Source organism: Panulirus ornatus, chromosome 16 (assembly GCF_036320965.1).
Source record: "Panulirus ornatus isolate Po-2019 chromosome 16, ASM3632096v1, whole genome shotgun sequence".
Lineage (NCBI taxonomy): Eukaryota > Metazoa > Arthropoda > Malacostraca > Decapoda > Palinuridae > Panulirus > Panulirus ornatus.
The window spans coordinates 19118946-19136263 of NC_092239.1; positions in this window are offsets into that span (position 1 = coordinate 19118946).

The following is a 17318-nucleotide window of genomic DNA, read 5'->3' on the forward strand; positions in this document are numbered from 1 at the left end:
CATCCCTCACTCACATCTCTCAGCAGACTTCCTCCCTGCGCTGTCTATCCCATCCATCTCTTTTGTCTTGGCGCTTTTACTCTGAGTAAACTCCCTCCCTCCGTAAAACATCATCATTTTCATGTTCTGCCCAAACTTATCTTCGTCATTCCTCTCGCAGCCGCACATTTTTAAAACGATCCAGCCGTTTCTTGGCTCTGCCGCCCCGTAGGGCCCATGTGTCTGCACAACGACGCTCCTCCATATTGACTTCCTTGAGTGTCTCCTTCCTTGAAGCCTCAGGTGTCTGGCTTACGGTCTGAGCAGCCCTTGCAGGAGCTGGTTCCTCCTACCTGTTAACATATGAAGAGTAATTTTGAGACTGTTCTGAGTAGAACATAAGCAGAGAGAAATACCCCTTGAGAGTTCAATTACTTCCATTGGCTCTCATGATGGGTAGGTATGTGTGAAAGAGGAGGAGAACAGAAGACGATAAATACGAATGGGGGAATTGGGAGGAACGTGCAAGTATATATTGGCAGCTGCAACCCGAGGTGTGGGGTATTATGTGGGGAAATGATGGCGAGAAATCGAGAAAATCTTCATTCTCACTGTTTGGTTCCTGCCTGGTGAGTTATGGATGGTGGATGGATTTTTATCGGAATTCTCAGTGCCGGCTCAAAGAATCTCATATATATATATATATTTTTTTTTTTTTTTTTTTTTTATACTTTGTCGCTGTCTCCCGCGTTTGCGAGGTAGCGCAAGGAAACAGACGAAAGAAATGGCCCAACCCCCCCCCATACACATGTATATACATACGTCCACACACGCAAATATACATACCTACACAGCTTTCCATGGTTTACCCCAGACGCTTCACATGTCTTGATTCAATCCACTGACAGCACGTCAACCCCGGTATACCACATTGCTCCAATTCACTCTATTCCTTGCCCTCCTTTCACCCTCCTGCAAGTTCAGGCCCCGATCACACAAAATCTTTTTCACTCCATCTTTCCACCTCCAATTTGGTCTCCCTCTTCTCCTCGTTCCCTCCACCTCCGACACATATATCCTCTTGGTCAACCTTTCCTCACTCATTCTCTCCATGTGCCCAAACCATTTCAAAACACCCTCTTCTACTCTCTCAACCACGCTCTTTTTATTTCCACACATCTCTCTCACCCTTACGTTACTTACTCGATCAAACCACCTCACACCACACATTGTCCTCAGACATCTCATTTCCAGCACATCCATCCTCCTGCGCACAACTCTATCCATAGCCCACGCCTCGCAACCATACAACATTGTTGGAACCACTATTCCTTCAAACATACCCATTTTTGCTTTCCGAGATAATGTTCTCGACTTCCACACATTCTTCAAGGCTCCCAGAATTTTCGCCCCCTCCCCCACCCTATGGTCCACTTCTGCTTCCATGGTTCCATCCGCTGCCAGATCCACTCCCAGATATCTAAAACACTTCACTTCCTCCAGTTTTTCTCCATTCAAACTCACCTCCCAATTTACTTGACCCTCAACCCTACTGTACCTAATAACCTTGCTCTTATTCACATTTACTCTTAACTTTCTTCTTCCACACACTTTATCAAACTCCGTCACCAGCTTCTGCAGTTTCTCACATGAATCAGCCACCAGCGCTGTATCATCAGCGAACAACAACTGACTCACTTCCCAAGCTCTCTCATCCCCAACAGACTTCATACTTGCCCCTCTTTCCAAAACTCTTGCCTTTACCTCCCTAACAACCCCATCCATAAACAAATTAAACAACCATGGAGACATCACACACCCCTGCCGCAAACCTACATTCACTGAGAACCAATCACTTTCCTCTCTTCCTACACGTACACATGCCTTATATATATATATATATATATATATATATATATATATATATATATATATATATATATATATATATATTACCGGGCTCCACTTGCTTGAAGTTACGCAGCAAGTCGGAAGTTATCTCTTCCTACAAAGGAGTCCGTCCTGTCCCTGCTACTGGGTGTAGCGTAGCATTGAAAGGTGCAGGAGCCTTTGGATGAGTGATCAAGGGGATATTTCCCCAGAGCCCCTCGTCAAAGCAGTCCTGGGTTGTGTGATATATACAGTGTTCGCTACTAAGGTAAGGTGTTAGGCATGCATACAGACCTTACGTCAGCCGGTCTTGCTGTCTAGTAACTCCTGAGCGGACCGGGGACGCTTGCCTGCCCCTGACGTTGCTGATATTTCCGAGCAAGTACTGAGTGGAGCTCTGTGGCCCACCATATGGCCTCTCGACATTCAGTATGAGGTAAGCACTTCCAGGCTCGCCTACCCTTAAGTGTGACGACGTATTATAACTGGCAATGAATAGGATGTTATGCTCTCCTCACCCCAGCCTCCAGACGCCCCTTATAGGAGGCGGTCATGTACAAAGTTTCAGCCACGGGCTGACGCTCCGCTCAAAGCCTCTCCAAGCCCAAGCCCTATTGTATGTACTTCAGGAATTTGTTGAAATACTGTCTTTGCTGAGAACGCTTTGGGAGCAGGTTTTGCCTCGTGCACGTAGAACTGAATACGACACCATATTTGGCAATTAATCTTCTTTTCATATTCTCTGATTTTATCATTATTATTCTACCATTAGGTGGGTGCTCAAACACCAGTTGCCCATCCATTTTATTTAGTCAAGCCTACGCCCTCACAAAAGCATCATCAGGAATGTACAAAAAAAAAAAAAATCTTTCACTCCATCTTTCCACCTCCAATTTGGTCTCCCACTTCTCGTTCCCTCCACCTCTGACACATATATCCTCTTAGTCAATCTTTCCTCACTCATTCTCTCCATTTGACCAAACCATTTCAATAACCATTTCAACAATCTCAATAGATCTAAATTTGCTTCACCCTCGACAAACGCTTCTTCATTAGATCCTCGACAAATACACCTTCACTACACTCCTCAGTAACCCTTACACCATTTCGACCTCGACAAACATATTTTCATTACACCTTCGAAAAATGAATCTTCATTACACTTAAATACATATCTTCACTACAATCTCAATAAACCTAGATTAATATACATATCTTCACTACAATCTCAATAAACCTAAATTTTTGTACCTATCTTCACTACAGTCTCAATAAACCTAAATTTGTTTCACCCTCGACAAACGCTTTTTCGTCAAACCCTCGACAAATACACCTTCACTACACTCCTTAGTAACTCTTACACCATTTCGACCTCGACAAACATATTTTCATTATACCTTCGAAAAATGAATCTTCATTACACTTATATACATATCTTCACTACAAACTCAATAAACCTAAATTGATATACATATCTTCACTACGATCTCAATAAACCTAAATTAATATACATATCTTCACAACAATCTCAATAAACCTAAATTGATATACATATCTTCACTACAATCTCAATAAACCTAGATTAATATACATATCTTCACTACAATCTCAATAACCCTTCACTACAATCTCAGTAACTCTTACACCATTTCGACCTCGACAAACGTATTTTCAATATACCTTCGAAAAATGAATCTTCATTACACTTATATACATATCTTCACTACAATCTCAATAAACCTAAATTTTTATACCTATCTTCACTACAATCTCAATAAACCTAAATTAATGTACATATCTTCACTACAATCTCAATAAACCTAAATGAATATACATATCTTCACTACAATCTCAGTAAACCTAAATTTTCATACCTATCTTCACTACAATCTCAATAAACCTAAATTCATATACCCATCTTCACTACAGTCTCAATAAACCTAAATTCATATACCTATCTTCACTACAATCTCAATTTGTTTTACCCTCGACAAACGCCTTTTCGTCAAACCCTCGACAAATACACCTTCACTACACTCCTCAGTAACCCTTAAACCATTTCGACCTCGACAAACGTATTTTCATTATACCTTCGAAAATTGAATCCTCATTACACTTATATACATATCTTCACTACAATCTCAATAAACCTAGATTAATATACATATCTTCACTACAATCTCAATAAACTTGAATTAATATACATATCTTCACTATATTCTTTCAAGGGCTCAGTCCTTTGTTCTTAACGCTACTTCAATGACCCAGGAAATGGCGAATAGTTTAAAAAACAAAATTGATCTTAACTATTTTAATCCGGTTTGATCTGGTTTTTCGAGTATATATAGCACGTTCCTGGGCTCTAGCTCATTCATCTCCAAGATGTGCTACAGGAAGGATCTCTCCCGATTGGATGTGGAATATCTTATTGCAACTGGGGAACTTCTTGGAGAAGGAGCTTTCGGAACGGCTTATCGTGTGAAATGGGACGGTGCCGACACCGTCCTTAAAGTCGGAAAGACTTTCAGTGTTGCACCTCCTGTGATGTATGAGCTGGAGGCCTATTTTCTGGAAAAAGTCAGTGGAGCCGGAGGAGCCCCTCGATTGCTGGCCACCTCTGACGATCCTCCAGCTCTTCTCACAACCTTCGTTGGTTCCGACACCCTCGGAGACCTGCTCCTGGATCGAGAACTTCCCGACAAGTACCTAGGCCTCATCGGACTTCAGGTCTGCCTCCGTGTCAAAGAGCTACACGCCATTGGTGTCTACCACAATGACCTACACACGGGAAACATCGTGGTCACCATCCCACACGATCTCTCACTCCCGCCCGAGGTCAGCTTGATAGATTTTGGCCTTGCCTCATACCATCCATCTGCCCTTACTCAATTGCCGGCAGACGACAGGTACCACGTCTTGAAGACTACGAACAGTAGCGCCGTCACTCCCATAACACCAGACTTGGGTGACTTGGGGTACCTCCTTCACGACGACATACTCAGCGCAACGGAACAGGAGGCTCCAGAGTCTGTAATCAACGTAACTCGCCAAGCCGCTCTAGGCCATATTAAAGATATAGATGAGATCATTTCTGCATTGACGGAATTCGTCTCAAGCTGAACCACCTCCTCATGACCCAGTCACCACGCAGCCCAAATCATGTGACAAGCCTCATCTGAGGACAAATCTCACCGTGACACCAGTAGGGACAGTTGGAATAATCTGTATCTCCAACGATGTGTTCCATGCACTGGAAGAAGGTAGTGTGGGGGGGGATGATGAGGACCCGAAGTCGATCCCCTGACCTAGCCTTCGGATGGCGGGTCTGGTTAACTCTTGAGGACACATTAACTCTCAGAGGCTAACACACACACACACACACACACACACACACACACACACACACACACACACACACTCGGATAGCTTACATATATACTTCCTCAGTATCAGAGGCAAAATATTATTACTGGAAGATATGCCTAAACGTATATTGACGGAATTGAAATATTTTTCAGCAGTCACGTGCATAGTGATGATGTAGGCAGGCGTGAGAATTCTGCCGGTAAAGTTTCATTTTATTTATCCCAAGTCACTGGCCGAGACGTGATGATAGTCCCTCGTAAGACCATTTCTCACGAATCACTCGAAATGGAATAGACTTTCCAGACGGAGGCCTATATCAAGTTCTCTTCTCATTTCCTGGTACATAACTGCTGGCCTGGAAACACATAAGGAAACTCTCTGAAGTGTCCAGAGTCAAGATGGCTCGCCTCCTGACCCTACCTCACGGGAGAGACCATCTTAGGTCTGGCGTGTGTGGGTCAGAAGTGACCTGTTTACTGGATTTCCCTGAAGTTCGTATTGTCTTCGTCTTATGTTTATTTCCAGTCACTTCAGTGGAAACGTATGTTATGTCCGGTAACGCCATATTGAATGGTCGCTTCTTCAGTTCTACTTCCCAACCTTTCATAAGAATAAAAAGATAATACAGAAAAATATCTAAAATATTGAAGTGGTGTACCAGCAAAAGAAATCAGTTGCTGCTGTAACCAACAGTGCCACAATACCACTGTAACCAACAGTGCCACAACATTACTGTAACCAAAGGCAAAGAGACAAATTGAAGGTTTACTTTAATGCCCTTTCGGGGATGCCAAAGGCTAATATAGTGGCTTGAAGGCATCCAAAAATATAGAGGAAAATTGAAGGTTTAATTCAAATTCCCTTTGGCGTCGCGAAAGTCCGTTACAGGGGAATACCGGCATCCAAGGGGAAAGAGACAAATTGAAAGTCTACTTAAAAGACCCTTTGGGTGTGCTAAAGTCCAAAAGAGTGGCATGGCGGCGTCCAAAAATAAAGAAAGAAGTTGAAGGTTTAATTCAAATCCCTTTTGGCGGCGCCAAAGGCCATTACAAGGGCATAGCGGGATCCAAAGGCAGAGAGACAAATGGAAGGTTTACTTTAATGGTCCTCTGGGGATGCCAAAGGCCAACAGAATGGATTGACGGCATCCAAAAATATAGAGGGAAATCGAAGGTTTAATTTAAATCCCCTTTGGCGTCGCCATTACAGAGGATTAGCTGCTTCCAAAGGGAAAGAGACAAATTGAAAGTTTACTTAAAAGACCCTTTGAGGGTGCCTAAGTCCAATAGAGTGGCATGGCGGCATCAAAAATTAAAAAGAGGTATTAAAAGTTTAATTTAAATTCCCTTTGGCGGCGCCAAAGGCAATTACAGGGGCATAGCGTCATCCAAAGGCAAAGAGACGAATGGAAGGTTTCTTTTAATGTCCTTTTGGGGATGCCAAAGGCCAGTAGAGTGGCGTGGAGGCATCCAAAAATATAGAGGGATAGTAAAGGTTTTATTTAAATCCCCTTTGGCGGCGCCAAACACCATTACAGAGGAATATCGGCATCTAAAGCGAGAGAGAAAAATTGAAAGTTTACTTAAAACACCCTTTGTGGGTGTCAAAGTTCAATAGAGTGGCATGGCGGCAAACTAAAATAAAGAGAAATTAAAGGTTTAATTTAAATCCCCTTTGGCGGCGCCAGAGGCAATTACAGGGGGCATAGCCGCATCCAAAGGCAAAGAGACAAATGAAAAGTTTACTTTAATGCCCCTTAGGGGTTACCAAAGGCCAATAGAGTGGCGTGGAGGCATCCAAAAATATTCAGGGAAATGGAAGGTTTTCTTTAAATCTCCTTTGGCGCCGCCGAACGCCATTACAAGGAAATAGCGGCATCTAAAGGGAAAAAGACAAATTGAAAGTTTACTTAAAAGACCTTTGTGGGTGCCAAAGTCGAATAGAGTGGCATGGCGGCATCCAAAAATAAAGAGAAATTGAAGATTTAATTCAAACCCCTTTGGCGTCGCCAAAGTCCATTACAAGGGCATTGCGGCATCCAAAGGAAAAGACACAAATGGAACGTTTACTTTAATGCTCCTTTGGGGGTGCCAATGGCAAAAAGAGTGGCATAGAAGCATCCAAAAATATAAAGGGAAATTGAAGGTATGATTTAAATCCCATTTGGCGTCGGCAAAGGCCGTTACAGGGGAGTAGCGGCATCTAAAGGGAAAAAGAGAAATTGAAAGTTTACTTAAAAGACCCTTTGGGGGTGCCAAAGTCCAATAGAGTGGCATAGCGGCATCCAAAAATTGAGAAATTAAAGATTTGATTCAAATTCCCTTTGGCGGCGCCAGAGGAAATTACAGTGGCCTAGTGACATGCAAAGTCAGAGAGACAAATGGAAGGTTTACTTTAATGCCCCTTAGGGGTTACCAAAGGCCAATAGAGTGGCGTGGAGGCATCCAAAAAAATAGACAGAAATTGAAGGTTTTATTTAAATCCCCTTTGGCGGTGCCAAACATCATTACAAGGGAATAGCGGCATCTAAAGTGAAACAGACAAATTGAAAGTTTACTTGAAAAGACCCTTTAGGGGTGCCAAAGTCCAATAGAGTGGCATGGCGGCATCCAAAAATAAAAAGAGAAATTGAAAGTTTAATTTAAATCCCCTGTGGCGGCGCCAAAGGCCATTACCCCATTATTACTTACTCGATCAAACCACCTCACACCACATATTGTCCTCAAACATCTCATTTCCAGCACATCCACCCTCCTCCGCACAACTCTATCCATAGCCCACTCCTCGCAACCATACAACATTGTTGGAACCACTATTCCTTCAAACATACCCATTTTTGCTTTCCGAGATAATGTTTTCGAGTTCCACACATTCTTCAACGCTCCCAAAATTTAAGCCCCCTACCCCACCCTATGATTCACTTCCGCTTCCATGGTTCCATCCGCTGCCAAATCCACTCCCAGATATCTAAAACACTTTACTTCCTCCAGTTTTTCTCCATTCAAACTTACCTCCCAATTGACTTGACCCTCAACCGTACTGTGCCTAATAACCTTGCTCTTATTCACATTTACTCTCAGCTTTCTTCTTTCACACACTTTACCAAACTCAGTCACCAGCTTCTGCAGTTTCTCACATGAATCAGCCACCAGCGCTGTATCATCAGCGAACAGCAACTGACTCACTTCCCGAGCTCTCTCATCCACAACAGACTGCATACTTGCCCCTCTTTCCAAAACTCTTGCATTCTCCTCCCTAACAACCCCATCCATAAACAAATTAAACAACCATGGAGACATCACACACCCCTACGGCAAACCTACATTCACTGAGAACCAATCACTTTCCTCTCTTCCTACACGTGCACATGCCTTGCATCCTTGATAAAAACTTTTCACTGCTTCTAACAACTTGCCTCCCACACCATATATTCTTGATACCTTCCACAAAGCATCTGTATCAACACTATCATATGCCTTCTCCAGATCCATAAATGCTACATACAAATCCATTTGCTTTTCTAAGTATTTCTCACATACATTCTTCAAAGCAAACACCTGATCCACACATCCTCTACCACTTCTGAAACCACACTGCTCTTCCCCAATCTGATGCTCTGTACATGACTTCACCCTCTCAGTCAATACCCTCCCATATAATTTGCCAGGAATACTCAACAAACTTATACCTCTGTAATTTGAGCACTCACCTTTGTCCCCTTTGCCATTGTACAATGGCACTATGCAAGCATTCCGCCAATCCTCAGACACCTCACCATAAATCATACATACATTAAATAACCTTACCAACCAGTCAACAATACAGTCACCCCCTTTTTTAATAGATTCCACTGCAATACCATCCAAACCCGCTGCCTTGCCGGCTTTCATCTTCCGCAAAGCTTTTACTGCCTCTTCTCTGTTTACCAAATCATTTTCCCCAACCCTTTCACTTTGCACACCACCTCGACCAAAACACCCTATATCTGCCACTCTATCATCAAACACATTCAACAAACCTCCAAAATACTCACTTCATCTCCTTCTCACATCACCACTACTTGTTATCACCTCCCCATTAGCCCCCTTCACCAGTGTTCCCATTTGTTCCCTTGTCTTAGGCTTTTTATTTACCTCCTTCCAAAACATCACCAGTGTTCCCATTTGTTCCCTTGTCTTAAGCACTTTATTTACCTCCTTCCAAAACATCTTTTTATTCTCCCTAAAATTTAATGATACTCTCTCACCCCAACTCTCATTTGCCCTCTTTTTCACCTTTTGCACCTTTCTCTTGACCTCCTGCCTCTTTCTTTTATACATCTCCCACTCACTTGCATTATTTCCCTGCAAAAATTGTCCAAGTGCCTCTCTCTTTCACTGATATCTTACTTCTTCATCCCACCACTCACAACCCTTTCTAATCTGCCCACCTCCCACACTTTTCATATCACAAGCATCTTTTGCTCAAGCCATCACTGCTTCCCTAAATACATCCCATTCCTCTCCCACTCCCCTTACCTCCTTTGTTCTCACCTTTTTCCATTCTGTACTCAGTCTCTCCTGGTACTTCCCCACACACGTCTCCTTTCCAAGCTCACTTACTCTCACCATTCTCTTCACCCCAACATTCTCATTTCTTTTCTGAAAACCTCTACAAATCTTCACCTTCGCCTCCACAAGATAATGACCAGACATCCCTCCAGTTGCACCTCTCAGCAATTAACATCCAAAAGTCTCTCTTTCGCGCGCCTATCAATTAACACGTAATCCAATAACGCTCTCTGGCCATCTCTCCTACTTACATACGTATATTTATGCATATCTCTCTTTTTAAAGCAGGTATTCCCAATTACCAGTCCTTTTTTAGCACATAATTCTACAAGCTCTTCACCATTTCCATTTACAACACTGAACACCCCAAGTATACAAATTATTCCCTCAACTGCCACATTACTCACCTTCGCATTCAAATCACCCATCACTGTAACTCGGTCTCGTGCATCAAAACTACTAACACACTCATTCAGCTGCTCCCAAAACACTTGCCTCTCTTGATCTTTCTTCTCATGCCCAGGTGCATATGCACCAATAATCACCCATCTCTCTCCATCAACTTTCAGTTTTACCCATATCAATCTAGAGTTTACTTTCTTACACTCTATCACATACTCCCACCACTCCTGTTTCAGGAGTAGTGCTACTCCTTCCCTTGCTCTTGTCGTCTCACTAACCCCTGACTTTACTCCCAAGACATTTCCAAACCACTCTTCCCCTTTACTCTTGAGCTTCGTTTCACTCAGGGCCAAAACATCCAGGTTCTTTTCCTCAAACATACTAGCTATCTCTCCTTTTTTCTCATCTTGGTTACATCCACACACATTTAGACACCCCAATCTGAGCCTTCGAGGAGGATGAGCACTCCCCGCGTGACTCCTGTTTCCCCATTTAGAAAGGGGAATATATATATATATATATATATATATATATATATATATATATATATATATATATATATATACGAAGAAAGTGTATAGGAACGCGCACCTTCATAGAACATACAAACCTCCAACAGCCAGGATCGAACCCGGGACCCCTGTGCCACAGGCAGGAAGGCTACCGCTAGGCTATGGGCCTGGCTAATAGGAAATAACTATTCGAATAATATTTACTCGAATACCCTTCGTCTCACGTTGGTGAGCAATGGGGTCTACACCGGTCATTTCCCAACAGGCGCAAATAGCCAGCAGATAATATTTTACCGAACCTTATTGTACAACGGGAAGGTATATGAATACGAACAAAGTCATATATATATATATATATATATATATATATATATATATATATATATATATATATATTTGTGTGTGTGTGTGTGTGTTTGTGTGTCTGTGTGTGTGTGTGTGTGTGTGTGTGTGTGTGTGTGTGTTTGTATTAAGTCACATGGCTTGATTCTGGCCATCATCTGTGAAATTTGATGTAAAGTATATGAGAAAAAGATCGCATATGAGGTACGTCAGGGGTCCTCACGTGTCTGCAGACAGACGTAACTCTTGCAACTGGAAACGTAACAAGAAGAGACGAAGACAAGTGAAGGAAGGGAATTCCATAGCTTGACTTGGAGAGGACAGGAGGTGCATGTGTACTCTCTCTCTCTCTCTCTCTCTCTCTCTCTCTCTCTCTCTCTCTCTCTCTCTCTCTCTCTCTCTCTCTCTCTCTCTCTCTCCCGACATTAATTCTGTTTCCTTTATCAAAATTGGATTAATTTGTCCACCCACATCGTGTGATGATGGATGGGTTTGACGTGTGTATTCCCAGAAGAATCGTGTAAATAATAATGATAGATTACATTTTCTCTTCCCATCCATGTTCAGTTACAGAGAAAAGATAATGGTATTCTGAATTAAGGAAATGATAATGATATGGGCATACATGAAGTCCCTGGTTCACTAGGAGAGAGAGAGAGAGAGAGAGAGAGAGAGAGAGAGAGAGAGAGAGAGAGGTTACAGGACACATAATGTGTGATGATTTGGAAGAGAACCCAGCGTCTTGAGAGTCGCTGGGACTGAGACAAGTTAGTGTGGATGAGCGTCACAGGTTAACACTGGAGGACGGGATGATGGGGTGCGTATGACGACTACATAACGGGATGGTTGGGATGACGGAAGGGCACTGTTGTGGGAGGGACGAGGCAGGTCGGTCTTCACTGGGACGGTGCGTTGCTCTCTCTCTCTCTGTCTCTCTCTCTCTCTCTCTCTCTCTCTCTCTCTCTCTCTCTCTCTCTCTCTCTCTCTCTCTCTCTCTCTCTCTCTGATAGATAGATAGATAGATAGGTTGATATATATTGCTATATATGTTGATATACTATGTGAGAGTTTAGAACGAGCAGTGAAGGACAGAGATTCGATCATTCTGGGTAGATATTTATCTTCCATAAATCACCTGGCGAACTGTTTATGGAGTAGAATGTGAATCTGCTCGACCATTATTGAAGATGATTTTCTCGACCAGACCGTGATGCAGCCGACGAGGGAAGAACTACACTTGGTCTAGTTCTTACGTCAGGAGTGTGAACCTGGTAGCTAACACTCGTGTTGGCGAACATCGAGTCACATAAGACCATAACAAGGTTAGCTTGCTTATCAATATACCTGATTTTGGAAGAGTTGGGTTTTGATGGGTTGCGCTGTGCATTACTCTCACCCAAGATGGTTCAGTACCCAGAGGAAATACGGATATGTTTGAAGAGAGAGTTTGTGCACCACCACACAGACCTTCCTGTACACGACACTGTAATCAACGATATGGCGAGAATGGCATTCCTCAGATATCGCAAGAGCGATCAAGCACGTACACTTCTACAGGCTTAAGAAATCAGGCAACGATCCATATCTTGCGACGCCGTACAGTACAGCTCGGAGAGACGTCAAGAGACTCATTAACCAAACCAAGAGAGAGTGTGACATTATATTGCAAGAGATAGTACTAAAGGTCCTTAGAGATTATATTGGTATATCAACATTAAGAAACGTATGAGGTATAGTGGTATGCCAACATCAAGAAACATACAAGGTATATTGGTATATCAACATCAAGAAACATACAAGTTATACTGGTATATCATCATTAAGAGACATACAAGGTATATTGGTATGTCATCATTAAGAAACATACAAGGTACGTTGGTATATCAATAGTAAGAAACATATGAGGTATATTGGTATGCCAACATCAAGAACCATACAAGGTATATTGGTATATCAACGTTAAGAACCATACAAGGTATATTGGTATATCAACGTTAAGAACCATACAAGGTATATTGGTATATCAACGTTAAGAACCATACAAGGTGTGTTAGTATATCAACATTAAGAAACATACAAGGAGTGGGGGAGGACTCTTAGTAAACAAAGATGGGGAACCCACTGTGGAAGATGAAAGCATAACAACAATCCTGGATTATTTTTTCTCAGTTCTGTATTTTCTGTAGAAAACAGCAACACGAATTTAAAGACTGATTGATAGCATACGTACGATACCAGAATTTACCGTCACAGGTAAGATACTAAAATAGATAAGTGATTAAGAACTTCAAACATGAAATTGCCAGACCTTAACTTGTATTTTTGATAATTCTCCTCTGGATGGAATAGTACCTCAGGACTGGAGACTGGATGACGTCAGCCTTACGTTGAAAAAAAAAGAAGCCATGAAATTTTCTGTCAGTTACCGCCCTATTGACCTCATATCAATTATATCCAAACTTCCGGAGTCGACTTTTAACGATGAAGTCGTAGCTTACCTTGAACACCACATTGTGATCAGTGATACTCTACGTGGATTTAGAAAGCACAGATCATGCCTCACTAACTCCTTGAATTTTTTCATAAATTATTTAGTACCCACGACAAGATGAAACCAATAGATATTATATTTTTTGACTTTCAGAAACCGTTCAACACAGTTCTCCAATGATAAGTTGATGCTTAAAGTCCGATCCTTGGGATTACTGGTTGTGTCGGAAATTGGTTAGAAGCTTAGTTACGTAAACGGAAGCAAAGAGTCGCAATGAATGATGAGTCATCACCGTTGTCGGTCGTGACGAGTGGGGTGCCACAGGGGTCCGCCCTGGGACCTGTAGTTTCATCATTTACATTAATGGTAATGATGGGCTGAATACCGTGTAGTATCTGAACTTGTAGATGACGCAAAGATCGGCATTGCTATATTACCTGAGGAAGACAGGCTAAGATTACAAGAGGATCCAGATAAGATAATGGTCTAGAAAATGGCAAATGTCATTTAAATGTTGATAAATGTCAGCTGTTACTGATAGGAAACCTCAACAAAAATTTTAAGTATGAGTTGGTGGGCCATAAGTTCAGAGACACCCATTGTGTGAGGGATCAAGGGGTCTGTGTCTCGAACCACTTCAAAGTCTCCCAACAAAATCCAAAGAGAGTGTAAGAAGGTTATAAGACAGAGTAAACGTGACGAAGAAAAAAGAAAATTCTTTAAAGTTAAGAGTAATCCTAAGGAATTCTTCAAATATATAAGACAAAGGAAGACACTAAAAGAAGGAAATGGACCATTACGAAACGAACATGACACACTAACTACTGACGACAAGGAAATGGCTACCTTACTAAAATATTCTCATAACTCCGTATTCACAATTGAAGAAACATCTCGAATACCACAACCAGTGAAAATGTTTCAGGAAGCGTTGAAGGTTAGAGAAATACAGAGCTCTGAAGTACTTAGATACTTGTACCAATTAAATCCTAGCAAATCCAACGGCCTAGATAACTTAGCTCCAAGATTTTTAAATGAGGTCAGGCGACAGCTAATATACCTCATTACAAAAATATTTAACAAATCTCTATCTGATGGTCAGGTGCCAACTGACTGAAAACTCGCAAATGTTACTCCTGTGTATAAAAATGAGACAGATAGTGTGCCTTGAACTACCGCCCAATTAGCCTCACGTCAGTGTAAGATAAAATGATGGAAAAGATAATACGAGATAAGATTGTCACGTTTCTAGAACACATAATTATATCGGACAACCAACACGGTTTCTGCTATAGAAGATCGTGCTTGACGAATTTGCTGGATTTTTTTTATGTTATTTATCAAAATTGGGGCGAAAAACCACCGTCTGATGTAGTATATTTAGATTTCGGAAAGGCTTTCGATAATCACAAGAGACTTTTCCACAAACTCGAAGCACACGGAATCGGTGAATAACTCTGTACATAGATCAGAGACTGGCTCACCAGAAGAAAGCAGCGTGTAGTATTAAACGGCGAAGCTTCAGATTGGCTAGACGTAACGAATGGTGTGCCACAGGGGTTGCTCCTAGGCCCAATTCTTTTCATAATATACATTAATGGCCTAGAACTCGGTCTCATATACAAGATCTCCAAGTCCGCTGACGATACTAAACTGAAGGTAGAGCTGTAAACAAGCGGGACTGCGAAATCATTCAAAGAGATCTTAACGTACTAGCAGAGTGGTCACACAAATGGTATATGAAGTTTAATGTAGACAACTGTAAAGTTATGCACTTTGAAGACGAGAGTATACGTGACGACTTCAAACTATTCGGAAACTCTTTAACTAAATACGGTTACCAGGACAAATGGAATAAATCTCAAAGCCAAAAGATGTAATACTGACGTGGGAAAAAGCTTTTTTCTCTTATAGTCTTTTAAACAAATATTTTATAGATTCAGGTATACTTTGAGGAAAACGCCAGACATAAACTGTATAAACGACAGCAGTAACGGGGACACAAGAAGGCTAATGTGCAGCAGCGGGGAATCGATGATAGCTTTAAAAGAGTGCTGAGCGGAATTAGATTTTTCTTGTCAAGTTAAATCAGTTTCTTTTCAGACAACCCAGTCGTGGGCCAATCAGGCCTCCTGTTGTCTGTCTTCCCCATGTGAATACATTCTCATGTAAATAAACACTGTAACGTAGCAGCAAGAAGACAAGTAGGGTGTTAGGATATGTAAACAGAAACTTTACATACAAAAAACAAGGATGCGGTTTTGCCACTGTGTTAAAGTGTAGGTCTACGTTCCTGACCGTGACACATTCATGGGCCGCCCAGGGTCGAGCATATAGGTTCGAATCTTGGTTGCGGCAGTCGGTCCACAATCATCCCAGCTGTTCATCCACCCCAAGGGGTTGGCCGATAAATTGGGTACCTGGATCAGGCTAGGATATATATATATATATATATATATATATATATATATATATATATATATATATATATATATATATATATATATATATTATATTTTTTTTTATTTTGCTTTGTCGCTGTCTCCCGCGTTTGCGAGGTAGCGCAAGGAAACAGACGAAAGAAATGGCCCAACCCACCTCCATACACATGTATATACACACACGTCCACACACGCAAATATACATACCTATACATCTCAATGTACACATATATATACAAACACAGACACATACATATATACCCATGCACACAATTCACACTGTCTGCCTTTATTCATTCCCATCGCCACCTCGCCACACATGGAATACCATCCCCCTCCCCCCCTCATGTGTGCGGGGTAGCGCTAGGAAAAGACAACAAAGGCCTCATTCGTTCACACTCAGTCTCTAGCTGTCATGCAATAATGCCCGAAACCACAGCTCCCTTTCCACATCCAGGCCCCACACAGCTTTCCATGGTTTACCCCAGACGCTTCACATGCCCTGATTCAATCCACTGACAGCACGTCAACCCCGGTATACCACATCGCTCCAATTCACTCTATTCCTTGCCCGCCTTTCACCCTCCTGCATGTTCAGGCCCCGATCACTCAAAATCTTTTTCACTCAATCTTTCCACCTCCAATTTGGTCTCCCACTTCTCCTCGTTCCCTCCACCTCCGACACATATATCCTCTTGGTCAACCTTTCCTCACTCATTCTCTCCATGTGCCCAAACCATTTCAAAACACCCTCTTCTGCTCTCTCAACCACGCTCTTTTTATTTCCACACATCTCTCTTACCCTTAAATTACTTACTCGATCAAACCACCTCACACCACACATTGTCCTCAAACATCTCATTTCCAGCACATCCACCCTCCTGCGCACAACTCTATCCATAGCCCACGCCTCGCAACCATACAACATTGTTGGAACCACTATTCCTTCAAACATACCCATTTTTGCTTTCCGAGATAATGTTCTCGACTTCCACACATTCTTCAAGGCTCCCAGGATTTTCGCCCCCTCCCCCACCCTATGATTCACTTGCGTTTCCATGGTTCCATCCGCTGCCAGATCCACTCCCAGATATCTACAACATATATATCGTTAATGGGATGCCCTTAATTAGTGCTTCAACTGCCCGTGCCGTCTCAGCTAACATAAAAACAAGAATATTCATTATTTACAAGCAGTGCAGTGAAGATTAACTGAATTAAACCTTTCTTACATAACAACTGACAGACTGCGAACTTTGTGTGTTTGCAACCAAGTCGCGGCTGCGAGTCAAGTTAATAGAATGTTTCGAGAATCATAAAGGGTTCAACAATGTCGACATAGAAA